The sequence below is a fragment of the Rutidosis leptorrhynchoides genome, chromosome 2, assembly GCF_046630445.1.
Source record: "Rutidosis leptorrhynchoides isolate AG116_Rl617_1_P2 chromosome 2, CSIRO_AGI_Rlap_v1, whole genome shotgun sequence".
Taxonomy (NCBI): Eukaryota; Viridiplantae; Streptophyta; class Magnoliopsida; order Asterales; family Asteraceae; genus Rutidosis; species Rutidosis leptorrhynchoides.
Window position 1 is genome coordinate 646,150,142 of NC_092334.1, and position 21,612 is coordinate 646,171,753.

A 21,612-nucleotide genomic window follows, 5' to 3' on the forward strand; every position below is an offset into this window, starting at 1 on the left:
GCAACCTCAACCTGAGAGGAAATCTGGTTTAGAAGATCTCTTAAGAGATTTTATGGTTAAGCACGAGCAAAATGCAGAGCTCCAAACTCAGCAAATCCGAAATCAACAAGCCACAATACAAAACTTAGAAAGGGATGTTGGAAGGATATCACAGTTACTATCAGAGAGACCACCAGGTACTCTCCCCTCAAATACTCAAGTGAATCCCAACAACCCCCAAACAAGGAACGAGCATGTAAATGCTATAACTACTAGAAGTGGTTTAACTACTAAACCGGAGACTCTTAAGTCCCCGGAAGTTCCTTTATGTCCTTCTGTTTTACAAATACCAGTTGATGAAAATGAGCAAGTTGACAAAGAACAAGAGAAAGATGATCCACCTGAGGTCATACCAAAGAAAAGTGAAGAACCAACAGTAAAGGTGCATAAGGAACCTATTCCATACCCAAAAGCATTAAAGAAAGACAGACTCGCGAGGCGATATGAGAAATTTGCAGACATGATTAAGCAAATTAGTATTAACATGCCACTCGCGGAGGTTCTTAGGGATATGCCCAATTATGGGAAGTTTTTAAAGGATCTCATATCCTCGAAGGGTAAATACCACGATGTTTCTGCCACATTCCTTCATGAGGAATGTTCGGCCATCTTAAAGAAACAAAATGTACCTCCAAAATTAGGAGACCCTGGTAGTTTTATCATACCATGTATGATGGGTGATTCGGTGGTGTACGATGCACTAGCCGACCTAGGTGCAAGTGTTAACCTAATGCCTTACTCATTATATTTAAAACTTGACTTAGGAGACTTAAAACCAACCCGGATAGGTATTCGATTAGCAAACCAATCATTTGATACTCCCATAGGTATAGCCGAGGATATACTTGTAAAAGTTGGCTCACTTATCTTTCCCGTCGACTTTGTTATTCTAGAAATGCAAGAGGACACAAAAGTTCCTATCATTTTAGGACGTCCTTTCCTAAACACTGCAGATGCTATCATTAATGTCCAAAAAGAACAATTGAGTCTAGGTGTGGGAAACGAGAGAATAATTTGTCACATTGACAAAGCCATGAAAAGACCCACTTCTACAGATGACTCTTGTTTTCAAATTGATATTATAGATCTTTGTGTCGAGAATGAATTGAAGGAGCTACTTGAAATTGATATCCCGGGGTTAGCCCCGGTAAGTGAGAATGAATACTTCAATATTGATAAAGATTTTGATGAGTTGATGAAGGTGGTCACGGATAACGAGACCATAATAGAAGAAATTCCCAAGGAAGAGGAATCGTTTGAGGAAATCAAAAATGAAGATAGATTTTGTATAAAAAATTCCTTAGAAGAACCACCCGTACTAGAGCTTAAAGAGCTACCCAAACACTTGGAGTATGCTTATCTCGAAGGTACATCTCAATTACCAGTAATTATTGCTTCACATCTTTCAGATAATGAGAAGGATAAGCTAATTTCTGTATTAAAAACCCATAAAAAGGCTATAGCCTGGAAAACAACCGACATTCCGGGAATAAACCCGTCTTATTGTACACATAAAATTCTCCTTGAGAATGAATACAAACCCGTAGTACAAAGACAACGCAGGCTAAATCCCAACATGAAAGAGGTTGTTAAAAAGGAGGTCGTCAAGCTTCTTGACGCCGGGTTAATCTACCCCATCTCCGATAGTCCATGGGTTAGTCCAGTACAAGTAGTACCCAAAAAAGGGGGTACAACCGTTATATTAAATGAAAAGGATGAACTCGTCCCAACTAGAACAGTTACCGGCTGGAGAGTCTGTATTGATTACAGACGTCTAAATGATGCCACTAGAAAGGATCATTTCCCGTTACCTTTTATTGATCAAATGCTTGAACGATTAGCGGGAAAAGAATATTATTGCTTTCTAGACGGTTTCTCCGATTACTTCCAAATTCCAATTGATCCCAACGACCAAGAAAAGACCACATTCACTTGTCCTTTCGGTACCTTTGCCTATCGCCGCATGCCGTTTGGTTTATGCAATGCACCCGGAACCTTTCAAAGGTGCATGATGGCAATCTTTGATGATATGGTAGAGGATTGTATGGAAGTCTTCATGGATGACTTTTCCGTATTTGGAGACTCCTTTGAATCGTGTCTTTTCAACCTTGAACGTATGCTTATCCGATGTGAGAAAGCAAACTTGGTCCTAAATTGGGAGAAATGCCACTTCATGGTGAAAGAGGGCATTGTACTTGGTCACAAAATATCTCGTGCGGGAATAGAGGTAGATAAAGCTAAAATTGAAGTTATCTCTAAGCTACCTAAACCATCAAATGTTAAAGCCATTAGAAGCTTTCTTGGTCACGCAGGATTCTATAGGCGATTTATCAAAGATTTTTCTAAAATCGCCCGCCCATTGACCAAGCTTCTTGAAAAGGATGCTCCATTTGACTTTGACACTAATTGCGAGAATGCATTCTCGATTCTTAAGTCAAAACTCACACAAGCTCCCATTATGGTATCTCCAGATTGGAGTATGCCATTTGAGCTAATGTGTGACGCAAGCGATTATGCCTTAGGTGCTGTTTTAGGACAACGTCAAGATAATCATTTTCTACCGATTTATTATGCAAGTAAAACTCTAACAGGAGCCCAAATTAATTATACCACCACGGAAAAAGAACTCCTAGCGGTTGTTTATGCATTCGATAAATTTTGGTCATATTTGGTGTTGTCCAAGACCATTGTTTACACGGACCATTCGGCACTTAGATACCTATTCTCGAAACTAGATGCAAAACATCGTCTCATACGTTGGGTTCTTTTACTTCAAGAATTTGACATTGAGATACGTGACAAGAAAGGAGCTGAGAATCTAGCTGCCGATCATTTATCCCGACTTGAAAACCCCGAATTAGATAAACTTGATGATACAATCATCAAAGATACATTTCCTGACGAATCTCTAATGAGGGTTGAAAAAGAATCTGAAATCCCATGGTTTGCCCATTTTGCAAACTATCTTGCTTCAGACATTCTACAAAAAGGACTTACTTATCAGCAAAAGAAGAAATTCTTTGCAGATTTGAAGTCATATTTCTGGGAATACCCAGACCTATTTCGTGTTGGTGCGGATCAAATAATTCGCCGTTGTGTGTACGGACAAGAAGCTCAACAAATTCTTGAGCATTGCCATCAAGGGCCAACCGGCGGTCATTTCGGACCAAACCACACTGCAAGAAAAATCCTTGATTCGGGCTTTTATTGGCCCACGATCTTTAAAGTTGCCCATAATTTCGTTCGGACTTGTAATGCATGCCAACGAACGGGCAACATCACGAAAAAGGATGAGATGACTCAAACCGGCATCCAAGTTTGTGAAATCTTTGACATTTGGGGAATAGATTTCATGGGACCATTTCCAAGTTCACATAAGTGCAAGTACATACTAGTAGCCGTTGATTATGTATCCAAGTGGGCTGAAGCAAAAGCTTTGCCTACAAATGATGCTAGGTGATGTTGCGAAACGTAACCTTTATTTATGAACGGATTTGAGTTGTTTTGTTACACGAATTGATTTATTGTATATGTGGTATTTTATTGAATTCAGGTTGATTTCACACATATATAGGCAACTAGTCCTATCCGTGTAGTTTAGTTTGTCGGTAAATCCGATTCGTTCCACAGGGAGATGGAGTGTTTAATGGTTTTTAATAGTCTTTGATGTCAAACTTAATTAAAGGGGGTTTTGGATTAGGAATTTATAAAATAATAGTAAAATAAAATAACTTAAACTAATTTACTAAATAAAATTACAAGATTACAATAATTAACTTAAAAAGGAACTAAATGAAATTATACTAATTATGATGTATTAATTATATTACTAAATGGTAATTAGTAAAATAGTAACTTTTAATAAAACTATATGTTTAAAATTTTGTTTTGAGCAATTATAATATAAACTTATTTAAATTAACTAAATGACATGTTTAAAAAGATTAATACAAATTAAAAGGAATTAAAATGATTAACTAATTGTAAACTAATTTCTAATTATAAAGTATTATAATTAACACTAATTATTAGGATTTAACATGTATTAAAGTATTTTATAAGAACTAATATAAATTATATAGTAATAACCTAAATATAATAGTAAAAAGGCTAAAACCCTAATTTTAAACTAATTAAATAATTAAAACCCTAATTTTAACCCTACTGGTACTGTAGCCGGGTTTAAGACTTACGCGTTTCGCGTATACATACGCGATTCGCGTATGTGTAATACGATGTGACAAAACTAACTGATACAGATTCGAGTATTTTTATGTATTTTTTTTATATTTTATACTAATAATTCGTAAATAATGATGATAATAATAAGTTTACAAGAAATAATAATGGGATAAATGGGAGTGTTTACTTAAATGTGTCACCCCTAGGTCCATGGATTGTTTTGAGTTTTAACCCTATTAAAATGTTTTAGTAATAAACTTTATATTTTTCTTTCGAATAAATATAAGGTTACGACTAACTAAATAAAATCTAATTTTCATCGGATTCTTTTTTTTTAGATAGCTACTATTCCCTAAGTATTTAAATTGAGACCTAGCCTAGTTTTGACTTTCGCCAATACCCAAATCATAACGGTTTCCCTTTTTATAATTTCACTATCATATAATTATTGATATTACCCAAACCACCGAAGTTTATTTCTAAATTGGTGTTAATAACTTATCCATAAATTCGTCTAGATCATTTTAATGTTGAAGCTTAATTTATGTAAATAAAAACAACTTTCGTTATTTAAATTTAATAAATTAAGTGGCAAGGGTTAAATACCTAATTACACAATAATGGTTCTTTTAACTAGGCTCAATATTAAAAATACTAAAGTTACATTTTAACTTTTACAAATGATAACAATCCATTTCACTAGGGGCTCTACATCTAAGCAAACACTAAGGTAATTTAGCTATTCATTACACTAAGGTAAACATAAAAATATAGATATGCAAACATAATAACAACGATAATTTTAACAGAGTAAACTTACTAAAAATTCTTCACTTTCATTAACTTCAAATGGTAGAAAATTACACTAATAACACCCTTTTCACGCGTACAATAACACCCTTAATCACGAACAGTACACCTTTACTATTTGAAACTAATCCTAATATTTGAACTTTGAAACTGAAATGAAAATAATACAGATAATAATAATGACAATAGTATGTGTATAGTAATAATATGTTGTCATATGTGTCTCTGCACACTACTCCGTATTTAACATGTATCATTTAGTAGTAGGTGAACTGTTGAATCCTTGCTGTATTACATTGAGCTAAAAAGAATTGTTTTTAAAACCAAAAAGCAGCCGCCCCATTCTTGCGTTCTGGAAACTTGTCTGGCCTAACATTACGCGTTTTGTGTATGCCTACACGATTCACGTAAGAACAAACTACTACGCGTTTCGTGTAAGCCTACACGATTCGCGTATGAGTTAACAGCAGTTTCTTTATTTTTATTTTCTCGTTTGTTCTTTTGTTGATCCCGTGTTGACGTGTATTGACTTGGACCTTTCCATTTGAATTCTTTTCTTCAATTATCTTGTACTTTCATTCGGATAAACGTTTCTTGATATAAATTTGGTTAAAACCATCGTTTTATCGTCGTTTCTTCAAATAGCAAGCTCTTGTCCACTTTTGTCGTTTTTCTTGAATATTATACATTGAATGTCTTTGTAAATGATAAAAGCTGATGAAATATAACTGATATTGCGTCGAATAATATGTATGTTTGGAGCAATATCACTAGGGTGGTGGTAAACTTCTTGAAAAATCTCTTCTCACGCTTTGGAATCCCAAAAGCACTCATATCCGACCGAGGAACACATTTTACCAACAACCTTCTTGAAAAGGTGTTGAAGAAGTATGGCGTAACTCATCGTTTCTCTACTCCGTACCACCCGCAAACAAGTGGTCAAGTGGAGAACACGAATCGTGCCTTAAAACGCATACTTGAGGAGACGGTTAATAACAACCCTAAAATCTGGCAACGCAAGTTAGATGACGCGTTGTGGGCTTTTAGGACTGCGTATAAAACACCAATAGGTACCACACCATTTAGACTTGTATACGGTAAAGCGTGTCATCTACCTGTTGAAGTTGAACACAAGGCATACTGGGCTATGAGAGAATGTAATACTGACCTTGTACAAGCCGGAGAAAATAGGTTATTACAACTTAACGAACTAGATGAATTAAGATTACAAGCCTACGAAAATTCTAAAACATATAAAGAAAAAACTAAAGTATGGCACGATGCACGATTAAAAAAGAAAGAATTTGAACAAGGGGATAAAGTATTGGTATTCCAATCACGTTTCAAGTTTTCACCTGGTAAACTTAGATCCCGATGGACTGGGCCATATATAATAAAACAGGTTTTTCCATCTGGATATGCAGAGTTGTATGGTAAAAACGGTGGAACTTTCAAAGTGAACGGACACAGACTCAAGTTATACTTTGAAGAAATCAATACTACGGAAAGAGACGAAATCACCTTCTACCCTAAGGACAAATAAATTCAGGGTAACTCTAAGGTTTTAAACTCCATTCTCGATTTTTATTCTTATCTTTAAGAGTGGGGTTAGATTGGTCTTTCCCTAGCAGACCCTAAAGAACTAGTCTTCTCCCTCCATTCTACCTTTTTAATTTCTTTTTGTTTTTATTGTGTAATTTCAAGATGCGCAGTCAGTATATCTACAACCATTTCATTTTAAAGTGCGATAAGATTTTACCGAGGGATGTGGTGTTAGATATTAAGAAAAGATGCGATAAGGCGAGGAAAGAAGAAAGACAGAAACTAAATAAGACAAACTATGCAAGAGGAAAATCTAAATCAGCTAAAAGGCGTCGAGCACGTCATTTGGGTAAATGTGTGAAATGTGGAAAACCGACTCACTCCGGAGATTGCCCAAAGAACCAAACGGACTCTAATTACGAGTACGTAACCTTATGCCGAGAAGGGCCTTTAAAATGTGCAGAAGAAAACCTCTTAAACCAGCGAGGTTACGCCTACGAAGCAATGGGGAGCGAAATAATGCGACTCCACTACGAGGCGAGCCAACGAGGCTTCACCCTTTAAATCTTTTTCTCGCCAGTTGTGTGTTTGTGCATTTTTGTGTGTAATGTTTTGGTGTGTTTGGTTTGTTTTTGTTTGTTGTATGTTCTATTAAAACGGTCTACCATTTAAAAGTGATGAACCTTGAGTTCAATATGTTTTCATTGAAAACAATAAATGTTTAAGTGTTACAACTGAATTATCGTTTTTCAAATTGCACGAAATTTCTTGTTGGATTCATAAGATATCTGTTAAATAGTAAACCACGAAAACAAAATAAAAATTTAAAAAAAATCCTTTCTACTAAATTGAAGGTGAAACGCCTTGAGTTTAACTTGTTTCTTTGAAAATGAAAATGTTTAGGTGTCACAACTGAATTTTCATTCTTCAAATTGCACAAAATTTTTTGTTAAAAGTCTACAGTAGATTGCAAAATATACCTTTTTATCAATAACCGTAAAAATATATAACTTGTAAATCTTTGTCATGGATAATGATAGGTTTGACGACCGAATTTATCTCTACCTAATCGATAGGAAACAAAGTTTTAAAGTTTGAAAATTAGTTGATTTAGGGGTATACAAAAAAAAATAGAGTGTATTTTAATTTGTGTAATTTTTATTTTTCATGTACTTGTTCTAAAAATTAAAAATGTTAATATTTTTAACACAAAAAAATAGAGTGTTTTTATTTTAAATTTGTTTTCGAAAAAGATTAAAAACTTTAACTTTTAATGGATTGAATTTTATAAATTGAAATTACAAATTTATAAACGGATTAAGATCAGGTGTAACAACCGAATTTCCGTTACAAATATAAATTTATAAAAGATATTTTAAAAATTCAATTGATTTTAAGTTATACAAAAAAAAAAAAAAGAGAGAGAGCCAAAGCTTACGCGTAGGGTGTAGCAGTACACGAAACGCGTGGAATTCAAAGCATACGCGAAACGCGTAGACCTACGCGAAACGCGTAGGGTCAAAAATCTGGACATATCAGATCGGGCAGAGGGCTGTTGTGATGACCCGGAAATTTCTGATCAAATTTAAACTTAATCTTTGTATGATTAACATTTCCGACACGATAAGCAAAGTCTGTAAAACTGAATCTCAAAATTTTTGAACTACTTTTATATATTTAAATACCCTTCGGTTGTTTTCGACGATTCGCGAACAATTATATGTAAATAGATACATATATACTATAACTTGAAAAGGTAACAATGTATTAATTGTTTGATACCGTACATTAAACTTATTGGTTTAAATATCTATTTGAATATATATATAATAAGTTGAAATATTTATTATTAAAATTTATTTATAAATAACTTCCAATGTGTATTTAAAAACTGATTTATGTATAAGATATATACATATATATAATTTCAAGTTATTTAGTAAACGATAGTAACATTCGTTTATTGACTCGATTGATATAAGTTAACTAAAGCGTTTAAGATGAACCAGTAAAACATTAATTTGCTACAGTACCCAAAATGCTACAGTGTTTTAGAAAATCACTATTTGCTACAGTGAATTGCTACAGTAAATTGCTACAGTAAAACACTATTTCAAAATGAATATATATATATATATATATATATTAACAAATAGCGAGACGATGATTTATAGAAGTAAATGACCAAAACACTCAAATGTATAAGTTATACCTCGAGTGGTATAGTTTATGGATGATTTAAGACTATATTTTGACAAAGGTACGAGTCACGAAACGAAAAGTACTAGTTTTCTCAGCGTACGAAAGGGCGTTCGAAAAACCGTAACCGGGACATAAGTCGAGTGATAACGTATGACTTATCGAAACAAAAATTACAAGACAACTATGCATGTGAATTTAATATAATATATAATTAATTATATAAATTAAATATATTATATTTATAATTAAAAAATATGTCGACAAACTAGAAGTTAAAAGATCATGAGCTGGAAATCCATCCCATGCGATCGCATGGGAAATGGTCTTGAAGGCCATGCGATCTCATGGCAGCCTGGTCCAGGCCACATCTATAAAAGCCCGATGTTTTCTGCTTTTGAATTCATTTCAATTACTCCGTATTATATTTATTAATTATATTATTATTATTATTATTATTATTATTATTATTATTATTATTATTATTATTATTATTATTATTATTATTATTAAGATTAATATTATTATTAATCTTATTATTATTAGTAGTATTATTATTAATTAGTATTATACATAAAATACTACGACGAGGTCATGAGCGTGTCACTTTCAAAATGGTTTTCAAGCGGGATAGAGCTAAGGAAATTATGGGTTATTGTCAAGGAGATTATGGGTAATGTTCGGGGGTATATTTGTGAATCAAACCTAGTGTTTATCATCTCCGTTACGTCTACGTACTTTCCTACAATATTGAATCTCAATATTGATACGTTGAAATCTACGGTTATTTGGTAATCCGTGTTTCGATTACATTTTGGTGAACGACTTTATATGCTGCTAAGGTGAGTTCATTGATCCCTTTTTATACATATTTTTGGGCTGAGAATATATGCAAATGCTTTATTAACCGATATACAATATTTATATGCGTGAGTTTCATTACTTCCTATTTAATTGCTTTTGCAATCTATATTTTTGAGCTGAGAATACATGCACTTTATTTTAAATGCAATGGATACAAGTACATACTAAATTCTACACCGAGTTTGAACCGAAAATCCCTTAGCTTTGGTAACTAGTAACTGCCAGTTATAAGAACTGGTGGGCGCGAGTAGTAGTATATGGATCCATAGGGCTTGATATCCCCGTCCGAGCTAGAGCACTAGCCTTTTAACGGACGTATGCTATTTGAGAAGCGTACACGTTGGTTTGCGTGTATTATTAAGATGATTATACAAAGGGTACAAATTATATATACGTTAAGTTTAGTTACCAGGGTGCTCAATCTTGTAGAATATTTTGATAAACGTTTCTGGATGAAACAACTGAAATCTTGTGATCCAACTTTATGTACAGATTATGCAAAACATTAAAACTATGAACTCACCAACCTTTGTGTTGACACTTGTTAGCATGTTTATTCTCAGGTTCCCTAGGAGTCTTCCGCTGTTTGCTTATATGATAGACAAGCTATGTGCATGGAATCTTACATGGCATATTTTTCAAGAAAACGTTGCATTCACCAATTCATCACCATGTACCTTATTTAGACTGCATTGTCAACGGAAGTACTATTGTAAACTATTATATAAGGTGATTGTTTATATGTAGAAATCATCAGATGTCGAAAACCTTTGATTTAATATTCATTTATGGTGTGCCTTTTCAAAAGAATGCAATGTTTATAAAACGTATCATATAGAGGTCAAATACCTCGCAATGAGGTCAATGAATGACGTATTCGGCCAAATGGATTTGGAGCGATCGTCACAGCTGTTCTTCACACACTCTCTTTCGATTTTTTTCTGCTGTGGACGAGAAGAAAACACAAAAACCTGAAAATCACACCCAAAAACTTAAATTAACAATTCCAATCTTCCCCAATTCTTCAATCTTTCAACATGCCTAGATTGGTAAGGGTCCTAAACCCATTTTACCTCATGTTCTTCAAGTTTTTCATTATTTATTTTTATGGCTTTAATCCGAATTATATGCATGTTATTGACGAATTCTACTTGATTATTGCTATATTTATGTTGTTAGTATGATATTAAACCCGATTAGCATGAAAATTTGATGTTTAATTGATTATTGAAAAATTAGGGTTTATACAAATTGGGGATAATTGAGAAATTGCTACTGAGGTGTGTTATTTTGGTTGTAATTAGATGTTTTTAACTGTTTTGTTAGTAGTTAGAACTCTTGAACATAATTTTGATTGTTTGATTTTGTGATTTTTAATTTTAGCCTAAATTTGATAATTTTTGTAAATATCATGAATCAAGTATGAATTGTAATGTTGTTAAGGATTATTTAGAAGCTGAAATACACGCAATGTGATTGAATTAAATTCGATATACTTAGATAAATTGCATGTTTTCACTTATGAATTAGACTTTGTATATGAAACTTGATTTTTGATTTATGATTTTTGGTTTGTTTCTGCTTTGTTTTGAATCATAGAACTAAAAATTCCAATGTTGCTGAAACAAGTTGATTCTTGTGTTGATTGAAAACAAGCTTGTATGTTGAATTTAGACTCTTTGCTAACATTAACACATCCTATTGGGATGATTTTCTTGATTTAAAATGTTATGCAGGGACCAATTAGAATGAGGGCATTTAACCAACAACAAGCAGAAAATCAGGTTACACCCGAAATGGAACAACAACTCTTGAACCTACACCCGATCCTGCAATTTCCTAACGAATTACATCAAAGGGTACAAAAGGTTAAGGATTTGCTCATTCTGGTAAATAGAACCATCTCTCCAGTTTACGTTGTTGATTGGGCTCCCCTAGGAGACCCAGTCAACTTAGATACACCGATAAGGGAAATTTTAACCCAAAGTTTCACGGATGAATTTGGGGTAATTACGTATTATAATGACTTTGAGAGATTGTTTAGGTTGAATTCTCCTGTATATAGAGAATTGTGTTTGGAATTCTATTCTACCGTCAGGATGAATATACACCCTGAAAATATCGAAGATACTAGATTTCTACAATTTCGACTGGGTGGGGTAGATAGAGTAATGTCCCTAGGCGACATGACTTTGGCTTTAGGGATTTACGACGGTAATGAGATAAATGCTCCAGGTTTTTGGGAATATATTTTTACAGGAGCTAGGTATACAGGAGATTATGATTCTTTGAGCGTCTGGCGTTCTTTTTCCCAAAAGAATACATATGTAGCAGGCCAAGAATCATACCTTAAGATCACTGATGTTCGCTATCGAATAATTCATAAATTTATAGTGAACACAATTAACCAAAGGGCATTCCTTAATACAGATAAGATTAATTATATTGACCTTTGGTATTTAGATGCAATCAGAGATAGGGATACATTTATTAGTATACCCTATGGAGTGGCCTACTTTTTGGCCCATATAGGTAAGGGTGCTCGAGGATCCAGTGACATGTCGGGGGGTCACTATGTCACGTGTTTGGCAGCCTGGTTCGGTCTCAACCCGAACGAATTAGATCCTCCAATCCAGCCGATAGATCAACTGGTTCGTACTTTAGGATTGGAGGTGTATAAGACAGCTAAGGCTATACGTGTGAGGGGTGGGGTACGTAGTTTAAGGCAACAGGAAGTTGCTGCTCACGCACCTATGGAAGAGGATGATGAACCCGCGAGGGAAGCTAGGAGGAGACGCAGAGAGACAGATCAGGCTAGCTCGTCTCATACAGGTACTTCTGATTTCGATATGCTCCAAAATTCTTTTAACGAATTGAGTTTAGATGTACGTAACTCATATCAAAACTGGGGAGTGAGATCAGAAGACCAGTATACTGCTTTGTCTCGAGAATTGGGGGATATTAGGCATACCCAACTAGATCAGTATAATATTCTGTCTAACATCCGATACGATCAGAGGGGTCAGGGAGCACAATTAGAGTGGGCACATCATCAGGCATATTTATACGCGTCTAACCCGCAGAATTACGCACCCTCAGCCTATCCTTCATACCCCCAATGGCAGACACCCAATGACCCTCTACCTCCACCATATGACCATCGCCATAGCCGCGAGTCAGGATGCATATAGGCGTTTCTACGAAGAACAACGCCTAAACGAACAACGGCAGTGACAGCAACAGGAAGAAGGCGAACAGGGAGGCCCGTTTTGGAATCCATTTAACTAGTTCTATTCTTTAAAACATTTTTATTTTTATGGTTTGTAATAACATAATTGTATGGTGTGTATTGATACTTTTTATGTTTCTTATGTTTTATTATATATTAGCAAGAAAGTAGTGTGGGGTAAAAATTGTTTTGTACGATTGAAGTACAACCCCATGTTTTGTATGTTTTTAACATGGTTTTGACAGGTACAGAAGAAAATGCAATTAGACGAAACGAAACATCGAATTACATTGTGATGCAAACGTTGGATATAATCATAGGTAAAACAATTTGAAAATCCAAATCGGTTAACAAAGGAAGTTCCAAATACTTCACACTTTTTGTCCTCTCAAATTTATACATTATTATCTGATTTTATGTAATGAGGGCATTACATAATCTCAAGTGTGGGGTGGGAATATATAAATTCTCGAGAACTTATAATTTGGTGATTTTTATCAAGATTTATAAAATTTTTAAACAAATATATCAAATGATTTTTTAAGGTAACTACGAGCGATTAAAGCATAGGTGTCAAAAACCGAAATTATCGTCTCAATACATTAAAAACGCATAAGTTTATTTGTTTAAAACCTATAAAAGAAAACCAATTATAACAAGAATTTATAAAACCTTATGTTGAGAACCATATATCACATGTTTCTATGAAGTTATTGCAGATATCATTGCTTTGGAACGTATAAACCTGAATATTCCATTATTACGAGTAATAGAGGATGAATCAAGTCCATCTCGTAAGGAAGTAAAGTCTTCCAAATTGACACACTTGCTAACTTATGTTAGAAGATGTAGTCCAGAACAGCTGTAGGTTGACGAAAAATCTTGAAAAGTCATCCCTAAGATCGGCTGAAAATCCACCTAACCTCAGCATCAAACAGGGTTTTTGGTGGTCAGACTTATCCTAACCATGAGAAGGATATGTTTCGTACAATGGGGGGGCACAATGTAAATTAGCTTTTAAGACTAATGAATCTAATCCCCAGATGGATGATCTCCGTAAAGATCAACTGCATCTATGTTTGACCGCGGTCAACATACATATGCCATAACAAATTGAGGTGTACAAACTCATGGTTCACCGATGATATTTGGACACGATATAATTTTGTTCTAAAACTTATGCTATTTTATGAATTATATTGTGTAAAACTATTTTTTGGACATTCGGCTTCAAGTTCCATGATACTACAATCATGGGGGCGAATAGCTTGCTAATCGCCGACTGAGACTTCGGTTTTCAGTTACCCTCAACCGGAATTTGAGGTTAAAACCGGAAAACGTGTCTAGTGTAAAAACTAGCATGACATTTTATAAAATCATAAAACGTTTTCACAAGTTCAAATTTTCCCTAAGGATCCAAATTTTTAAACCCTAATCACGAGTTTCATGTTTGTTTCTGTTGTCAGAATTTCGTTTCGTGTGGTGTGCGTGTGATTCAATAAAAATTGTGTAGTGTTTCAAACTATTCCATATAGCGTGTGTTTCATTTCGTGTAGTGTGTGTTGTGTGATCTAATGTTTAATAAGGAAAAATATGTAATGTTCCGATTCTGTTAAAAGATGTAATTGCTTGAGGACAAGCAACATTCAAGTGTGGGGTATTTTGATATTGCTCTAAACATACATATTATTCGACGCAATATCAGTTATATTTCATCAGCTTTTATCATTTACAAAGACATTCAATGTATAATATTCAAGAAAAACGACAAAAGCAGACACGAGCTTGAAGTTTGAAGAAACGACGATAAAACGAGGGGTTTTAACCAAATTTATATCAAGAAACGTTTATCCGAATGAAAGTACAAGATGATCGAAGAAAAAGATTTCAAAGGGAAAGTCCCAAGTCAATATATATCGATACGAGGTCAACAAAGAGCAAACGAGAAAATAAAAATATGAAAACTGCCATTTACTCTTACGCGAATCGTGTGACCTTACACGAAACGCGTAGCAATTTAGCCTTACGCGAATCGTGTGAGTCTACACGAAACGCGTAATATTAGGCCGAATTTAATCATGAATCAGATAAGGGGCAGCTGCTTTTTGTGTTTTAAATCAATTCTTTTGGTTCAATGAGCTACAGCAAGGATTCAATTGAACTTACCTACTACTTCCATTGTGATGATAAATACGGAGTACTATCAACAGAATGAGGACACATTTTTAGTACAAGACAGAATATATTACATACAACAATTACTATACACAAGTTAATATCATTCTGTAAAATTAGTTTCAAGTTCAAATATTTAGGGTAGTTTCAAATATTAAGGGTGTATTATTCGTGATTAAGGGTATTATTGTACGCGTGAAAAGGGTGTTATTATTGTAATTTTTCTACCGTTTGAAGTTAATGAAAGTGAAGAATTTTTAGTAAGTTTACTCTGTTAAAATTATCGTTGTTATTATGGTTGCATATTTATATTTTTATGTTTACCCTAGTGTAATGAATAGCTAAATTTCCTTAGTGTTTGCTTAGATGTAGAGCCTCTAGTGAAATGGATTGTTATCAATTGTAAAAGTTAAAATGTAACTTTAGTATTTTTAATATTGAGCCTAGTTAAAAGAACCATTATTGTGTAATTAGGTATTTAACCCTTGCCACTTAATTTATTAAATTTAAATAACGAAAGTTGTTTTTATTTACATAAATTAAGCTTCAACATTAAAATGATCTAGACGAATTTATGGATAAATTATTAACACCAATTTAGAAATAAACTTCGGTGGTTTGGGTAATATCAATAATTATATGATAGTGAAATTGTAAAAAGGGAAACCGTTACGATTTGGGTATTGGCGAAAGTCAAAACTAGGCTAGGTCTCAATTTAAATACTTAGGGAATAGTAGCTATCTAAAAAGAATCCGATGAAAATTAGATTTATTTTAGTTAGTTGTAACCTTATATTTATTCGAAAGAAAAATATAAAGTTTATTACTAAAACATTTTAAATAGGGCGAAAACTTAAAACAATCCATGGACCTAGTGATGACACATTTAAGTAAACACTCCCAATTATCTCATTTATATTTCTTGTAAAATTATTATTATCATTATTTACGAATTATTATTGTAAAATATAAAAAAAATACATAAAAATACTTAAAATTCGTACCAGACTGTTTGTCACATCGTATAAGTCATACGCGAAACGTGTATGATTACACGAAACGCGTACGCCTGTTTATCAAACTGTACGATCGGATCTACACAATTCGTGTAAGGTTTAAGATATACGCGATACGCGTATAAATACGCGAAACGCGTAGACAGTAATCCGGCTACAGTACCAGCTAGGTTAAAAATTAGGGTTTTAGTTATTTAATTATTTATATTTAGGTTATTACTATATAATTAGTATTAGTTATTTTAAAATAACTTAAATACATGTTTTAATCCTAATAATTAGTATTAATTATTATAAGTTTATAATTTATAATTAGTTTATAATTAGATAATTAATTTAATTCCTTTTAACTTGTAGTAATTTTATTAAACATGTCATTTAGTTAATTTAAATAAGTTTATATTATAATTGCTCAAAACAAAATTCTAAACATATAGTTTTATTAAAAGTTACTATTTTACTAATTACCCTTTAGTAATAAAATATTCGCATCCTAATTAGTATAATCTCATTTAGTTCCTTTTTAAGTTAATTATTGTAATCTTGTAATTTTATTTATGAAATTAGTTAGGTTATTTTCTATTACTGTTATATTATAAATTCCTAATCCAAAATCCCCTTTAATTAAGTTTGACATCAAAGACTATTGAAAAAACCATTAAACACTCCATCTCCCTGTGGAACGAATCGGATTTACCGACAAACTAAACTACACGAATAGGACTAGTTGCCTATATATGTGTGAAATCAACCTGAATTCAATATAATACCACATATACAATAAATCAGTTCGTGTAACAAAAAAAACTCAAATCCGTTCAAAATAAAGGTTACGTTTCACCCACATCAAGCATCAAGCCACTTCATGAATACGTCAGCTCTAACTCCTCCTGACTCAGTAGAAGCTAAATAATCTTTCATCTCTTTAGGAGTCATCTTGTTTATTCTATCTGCCCGCTCAGCATAAAACCTTCCTTTCTTTCTATCAAATTTCACCATGAACTTAGCATTTCTCTTCAAAGTAGCCCTTTTGTGTTCATCAATGCTGAGCAGTTCATCATGAATTTCACGCTTTTCAGGAGTGAGGGATCGTATATGCTCAATTTTATGTCACTTCAGAGCAGCATATGCCTCAAACTTAGTGTTGAAAGCAACATCTAGTTCCTGCTGTCTCTTCTGATGCCTCTTTAGTTTTCTTTTCATTTTACTTTCAATAGTTTGAGAGACAATAAAAGATTCAGCAACAGCCAGTTCAGAAACATCACTGGGCTTACTGCCAGAACCAATATCATCCACAGATGTGGCAGACACACTGGGTTGAGATTCACCAGCTGCCTGGACACCTGCTTCAGTATGAGCGTTGCTGGACTTAGTGCCAGAACCTTGACCAGTACCATCACCACCATCATCACCATCCCTCCTTTGCTGTTTTAGAGCCCTTTCATGCTCATGCTCCCCCTCAGATTGTTTTCTCTTTTTAGACTTCTTCTCCCCCTTTTTGTCATCGGCAAGGGCAGAAGGATGAGCAGGGGAGACCTGTGCATCAAGGTCACTATCTGACTCAGGAATAAAGTAAGCAAAATTGTTCCAGTCAGCATCAGCAGGAGATAGATGGGCACCCTGATCTACGTCATATTGCCTGAGATAAAGGTTTGAAGTTCTGACTTCATTCCTTGCAACACCCATTACCATTTAATCAACAGTAGCCCTAACATCAGCTTGAACATAAGCATAGGCAGGAACCATTGTGGCCATTTGCTGTTCCTGCGAATCCACCATTTGAACATAAGCATAGGCAGGAACCATTGTGGCCATTTGCTGTTCCTGTGAATCCAATCTCTCTTCTAACACCCTATTCTCCTCATTTAGAAAGAGAATCCTTCTATTAGCAGCATCAAGGTCAGCTTGAAGATGGGCAATATGATCAGTATATTCATTGTGAGAGATGATTCGCCTTTTTAGGTCCTCCTCTTCTTCATGGTGTTGGACAATGGCCTTTACTGCAAGATCAGCAAAGGCACATACTTGTTTGAGCTGGGCTTCAATAGATGAAGTTGTGACTTCCCCAACCCTGCGTATGGCCTCAGTCATTCTATCAACAAGAGTAGTGCGTATGGTTCTTTGCAGATCTGGTGTGATTCTGGCTACTGTACGATAAACAGCCAGTGTGGAAATGGCAGCCACCTCAGTAGGATCAAAGCTACTGGTTGAGGGGCGATCACTAGCAGCGACAATAGAATTACCTCCGTGGGGTGGTGGAGGTGGAAGGTCAGAATCTAACTCATCACCATGATCACCATCATTTTTACCTTCACCCAAAGGTTTAGAACCACTGGTATCCTTGTCAGCATCATTATCAGCATCATTAGTAAGATCCACTGGTTTACCTTTGGAGCCAGTCACATTATCATGAATGACTGGCTCTTCCTTACCAGTACCTTCATCAGCATCACCATCAGATGAAGAAGATGATGAGGAAGAAGCTGATGAATCAGAAGGTACTGGCGAATTAGGAATATTTTGCATGATGTACTTACCAGTAGTTGGATCTCTGATGAACTTGAGAGGCCTCCATGTACCAGGACATGGAGAAGCAGCTGGAGCCATACCAAAAAAGTGATAGTATGGCTTCTCGTTAACTTGTTGTAAAGTGGCCAGCCTCTCATATACCTCTTCTCTTGCTGGTCGATCAAGCTGAGACATCATTTCAGTCACCTCTTCTCTAGGTAGTTTACTGGCTGACACTAAGGCACTTTGAGGATCGATAGTCATCTGATCCACCAGCAAGGCAACTCTGGGAGATGCTCCCCTATAGATGAAGTTAGGTACAACTTCATCAGGATCTGGTACCTGACACACATATGGTTTCTTCTCAGTAGAAGCAGTAGCCTGAGAAGAATTAGTGGTAGTAGTAGTAGAGGTACCAGCATCCAAAGTGGGTTCCGTAGAACCAGTAGCAGTAGCTGATAACTGCTCAGTAGATGGAATAATAGGTGTAGAAGCACCAGTATCCATTTGTGGTTCCTTTGGAACATAGCCGACATCTTGAAGAAATGAAGGCCAGGAAGAATCATCATCAGCATTTGAGCCACTACCAGTAATCACCTCCATAGTAGCAGCAGCTGGAGGAGTAACAGTGGTAGGGGCAGTAACATCCAAATCAAGAACCTCCTTAAAAATATTATCAATAACTTTTTCAAGTACAGGAGGAGGTTCCTTGATCATCTCATCAACCACTTCAGAATCAGTGGTTGAAACAGCAATACCGGAGACAGTAGGAGAAGTAGAAGATATATCAGCAGTAGCTACCTCCTCATTAACAGTAAGTTCAGTGGAACCAGCATCCTCAATATCTTCAGTATTACCAGCAGCAGCAAAGGCAACAGTACTAGCATCAGCACCACCAGTAGACAAAATAGTAGCACCAACACCAGTAGCAGAAATAGAGAGCTCATCAGCAGAAACATTAACAAGTTTTTCTTGCTCCCCCTCTGCCTGTTCATCTGCCCTGCTAAGAACTGAAACAAAAGAACAATTTATGTTAACAACTGGAGAATCAAATAAATTTGACTTAACAATTGCATCTGATGTTGGTCTCTGGGGATAGACTGGTGATTTAGTCAGCCCTTCGATTATGACAGAGTTAGGTGTCTGTAAGTACAGCTGTGACTCTACTGACTCATTGGCAACACATGTTGACCCAGATTTTGTAAGAGTTCTGGCTAGTTATGATTTAGGAGTGTGAATCTTAGCATGATCCAAGTAACATTTGGGTTTTGCAGGAGCCTGAGCTGATTCAACACGATGAGGAGCCAGCTCAAGTTTGCTTTGGGGGTCAGTTATATTCTCTACTGGTTGTACTGTCAACAGAAGATATTTCATGAAGTATAATTTTGAAAAATGTGTAAGTGTCTGGTTAGAAGAGTATGGGTTGCTACTCTTCTTAACACTAGTTTTAAAACCAGTCAGCTTGGGAGCTAAGGTCATACCTTTAACTCCACTTTCATTTTTCAAGTCAGCATTTAATTTTTTTTTAATTAAGTTAGACATTTCTGCTATTTGGTCTAGAGACGCACCAGGTTCCATAGCAGCTTTCTCTTCAGAAGCAGCAGTTGAGACTGGGGAAATCCCTCCTGTGGTGTGCTTGGAGCCAGCTTTAGCTCTTTTGGATTTTCCTGTTACCAAGAAATAGATAAGCAACGGATTCCAATACTAGAGGTGGGTAGTCAGTATATAAAACTATGGCTGTTCTTTATTATCAGAGAGCACTAGATTCTAATACAACAACTACTTTACCAGTATGTGAGACAGTGGCTGTACTAGTTGAGGTAGCTGGCTTCTTTCTTTTCACGGCTGGCTTACGCTGAGGTCCCTCCCCCTCAGCTGGTGCAACACCAGAGGCAGTCGATTGGGAAACTCCGCCATGAGCAGGGAGATACTCAAGCATTGCTGGCATCAAGGCAGCATATGGAGCAGTAGGTTTATCCTTCGGCATCCCCCTTGGTTTGGAGGTAGGTCAAATGATTCATCAGCAATCTGCTGGTAAGCTTCACCCAGCTCATTTTCAAAAATTAGGCTCAAGAACCATGGAAAGGGGATTAAGTGTGTTCGTTTGGGTCCAAGCACCATTTCCTTTAATCTGAGGTAGATCTCAGTTGCGTAGTCAATATTCCTGTTGAACAGCAACCCATGGCCAATTTTAAGCTCAAAATCTGAGCAATTATCGAAGCTACCTGAAATGTCCCGTTTTTATTGATTAAAAACGTTCCATATTAATTGATTTCGTTGCCAGGTTTTGACCTCTATATGAGACGTTTTTCAAAGACTGCATTCATTTTTAAAACAAACCATAACCTTTATTTCATAAATAAAGGTTTAAAAAGCTTTACGTAGATTATCAAATAATGATAATCTAAAATATCCTGTTTACACACGACCATTACATAATGGTTTACAATACAAATATGTTACATCGAAATCAGTTTCTTGAATGCAGTTTTTACACAATATCATACAAACATGGACTCCAAATCTTGTCCTTATTTTAGTATGCAACAGCAGAAGCTCTTAGTATTCACCTGAGAATAAACATGCTTTAAACGTCAACAAAAATGTTGGTGAGTTATAGGTTTAACCTATATATATATATCAAATCATAACAATAGACCACAAGATTTCATATTTTAATACACATCCCATACATAGAGATAAAAATCATTCATATGGTGAACACCTGGTAACCAACATTAACAAGATGCATATATAAGAATATCCCCATCATTCCGGGACACCCTTCAGATATGATATAAATTTCGAAGTACTAAAGCATCCGGTACTTTGGATGGGGTTTGTTAGGCCCAATAGATCTATCTTTAAGATTCGCGTCAATTAGGGTGTCTGTTCCCTAATTCTTAGATTACCAGACTTAATAAAAAGGGGCATATTCGATTTCGATAATTCAACCATAGAATGTAGTTTCACGTACTTGTGTCTATTTTGTAAATCATTTATAAAACCTGCATGTATTCTCATCCCAAAAATATTAGATTTTAAAAG